This window comes from Myotis lucifugus, unplaced genomic scaffold (assembly GCF_000147115.1).
Source record: "Myotis lucifugus unplaced genomic scaffold, Myoluc2.0 scaffold_40, whole genome shotgun sequence".
NCBI lineage: Eukaryota > Metazoa > Chordata > Mammalia > Chiroptera > Vespertilionidae > Myotis > Myotis lucifugus.
The window spans coordinates 2,317,661-2,320,626 of record NW_005871088.1 but is presented as its reverse complement, the minus strand read 5'-3'; the positions used below and the strand labels follow the sequence as shown (position 1 = coordinate 2,320,626).

At 50.8% G+C, this 2,966-nt stretch overlaps 1 pseudogene; it reads right to left on the bottom strand.

Annotated features, from left to right (window-relative positions):
* Positions 1–211: 211 nt before the first annotated feature.
* LOC102431562 lies at positions 212–1,049 on the bottom strand (annotated as a pseudogene).
* Between the last annotated feature and the right edge of the window lie 1,917 nt (positions 1,050–2,966).

Below are 2,966 nucleotides of genomic sequence, written 5' to 3'. Positions count from 1 at the left end.
CAGTCAATGAGCCCAGAGAGACATCTCATGAGGACAGTCACCTACATCTGGGCACAGAAATCTGTTTACGTGCACAGCAGATGGTGGGTAGTGCTTCCATGGTGGTGCCAATTCAGTTGAACCTGACTTCTACGTCCAGGGCATGATGGCCCTGTTGATGGTCATGATTCAGCTGGATTCTTGGTGACCTTTCTGTGGAGTCCTCCTGCCCCTAGGGGATCAGGTGCTGCGGGATGCCTACCTGGAAGATATCCTTTCCCCCTTTCCTGGGTATGGGCTCCAGTAACCACCTGGGGTTTGAAAGTGCCTTTGGGTACTTCTGCTTCAGGTTGGTCAGTACAGCCTGCTTTTCCAGTTCCACAACCTCAGGAGCCACGTTTACTGGGCCTGCAAAGATTCCCCTATGTCAAGGAGCCCTGGGCACCATAAGAGAAGCACTGAGATGCTTGCCCTTCCATAAACCAAAGACTTCCTGTGAGAGGAAATGGTTATTCAAAGTTAAACCCACTAGAAGCTAAGCTGATTTCACCAAAGGGACACAGAGTGAGCTGGGTCCCTCTGACTGAGCACTTCTGATGTGTCAAACTCTGCTCAGGGAATTCTGGGTGAGGCCGAGGAGAGAGAGAAATGAAGAGGACAGAGCCTGGTCCACTAATGGGCAGGTCCCAGCCCGACTGCTGTGGGCAGCACCTACAGGTCAGAACGGCCACAGGTTCAAAAGAAAACAAGCCCCAAACTCCTGAGCAAGGTCCTGGGGGTACTCTTGGAGGGGTGTGAGCAGCTCTCAGGGTGTCACTCCTTGCCAGCGATCACTCCTCTCCCATACTTCTCCCGTCTGGAGCAGAGCCTGAATCTGCATGGGGTTCCACCCCAGCCTCTCCAGCAGCAGCTCCTGCGAGAGGGCTCTTCCCAGTCGCTGTGAGCAATGTGGATGGCGATGGTGCAGTTCCCGTGGCTGCACTTGGGTCCCCAATGCGTCTCCAGAGTCTTGACCCATTTAAGACCAAGCCTGCATAAGGCTGCCAGAAGGAGAGGCAGGAGATCTCCATCTCCCCAGAGATCCGTGGGCCTCACGTGGCCTGTGGAAACCCAAAAGTGTGAATGTCAATAAGCATCATGCATCAGCCCTCCATGTTCATGGTCTGTGGGCTGACCTCTCCCCCCACTGTCCCCTGGGGCCCTGGAACCCCACTGACAGGGATGGTGGGAGAGCAGAGAGTGTTGGCTCCTTCTTCCTATCCCCACACACTCAGCTGTCAGGCCCCATGGAAAGGGCTGGCGATGAAGATGCCTCATCCATCAGATCAGATGGAGTCTTTGGGGAGCTCAAGGAAGAAGGTGGAGACAAGTAAGTAGAGGCACTCAGCACAGGGTGTGGTCAGTTCCACAAAGGAGGTCACTGAGGCCAGGGGAGCACAGAGGGAGAAAGGGCGCTTTGGCTTCACACTGGGTGAGTGGGTTCTAGTCCTCTCCCAGCGCAGACCCTCCTGGGATTTGCTTCTTCTGCTCACCCTCACCCCCAACACTGTCAGCTCCCTCCTGTTTTCACCCAAAGGCGCTGCAGTCCCCATGCACCCTGGTCCCTCTTCCAGGGCTTCTGGTTGCAAATCCTTGGGATCCAACCTCAGCTGGGCCCTTGGACACCACCGTGTGAGCTCAGATCATCCTGTCAGGTGTCTCCCTCGGACCCCTTGGGAGCCACCCTCCTCCATCCCCTGGCTGAACCACTGCTATCTGCTGTCAGCAGACACTCCTGGCCCCCACCTGAGTCCACAGAAGGAATTACAGGAGCAGGAAGAATTGGCACCAGTACCCATACACCAACCTGCTTCGAGGACCTGGGATGGGCATGATCCAAGAATTCTATAATTCAATCCTCAAATAACGGGGGTAGGGGCAGTGCCACTGTCACCCAGTCTACAGTTGAGAAGGTGGCACAGAAGGATGAATAGACGGCCCATGATCATGGGAGCCCTGACTGCATCACCCACTGTCCTTGCCTTTTACCTGGGGAAGGGGACCTAGTACCTGGCAGAGCTCGGATTCCATGGGGCTGAGTACCTGGCCCGTAACAGGACAGTCACAACTGGTAGCTATACATCATCATCATAGGGCCTGAGCTTCAGTACCGCACTCCACATGAGCAACCCCCCACTCTGGTTGACTCTCCCCTCCTGTCTAAAAGGACATAAACATCACTTCAGCTATTATGTCCTCATGTTTATGAAAATGTACCCACTCTTGAAGACAAAGCCCAGGGGACAAAAGCTGCCTCCTGTTCACTCCCTTCCCAACCCAGTGTTCTGCCAGTCCCTCCACCCAGCTCCTCTCCTCTGCATTCCCTCCTTCTCTCTGGCTGGGGTGCCTTTCCCTGTGAGGACAGAGGCTCACTGAATGTTTAGGGTGTACATGAACCAGTGAGAAGGGTATTTTTTTTACTGTTTATTTTTCTACATTCTTGAATAAGCTACGAAAATCTAGGTCTGTGTGTGTGTGTGTGTGTGTGTGTGTGTGTGTGTGTATGATACAAGAATTCAAAAATTAACTCTTTTATTTCTTTTTTACAGTTAAGTTCTTTCACATTAAAAATACGATTCCAATTCCATGTTATCTTGTTACAGACTACAATTAAAATGACAGATTCCTAATTTGTTTTACAAGACAGCAAAGCACTTTCTCTTTAGTTAAATAACAATAAACGTGTGACCTGTGTCATTTGTAAACTTAGGTTCTGAAGCTAATAAACATTCTACTTAAGTCAAGGGTGGGGGGAAAAAAGGACACATATGTAATACCCTTGTAATGCTTTAAGCAATAAAAAAATTTTTTTAAAAAAATAAATAAAACACCAAAAATAAAAGAAGATACATTTCTAAGTCACCCCAATGGGACAGAGACACAAAGATGTCATTCACTATGATTCCCTCATCCCCAGTCAGGCCCTGCACTAAGTGCTTAGATCACTG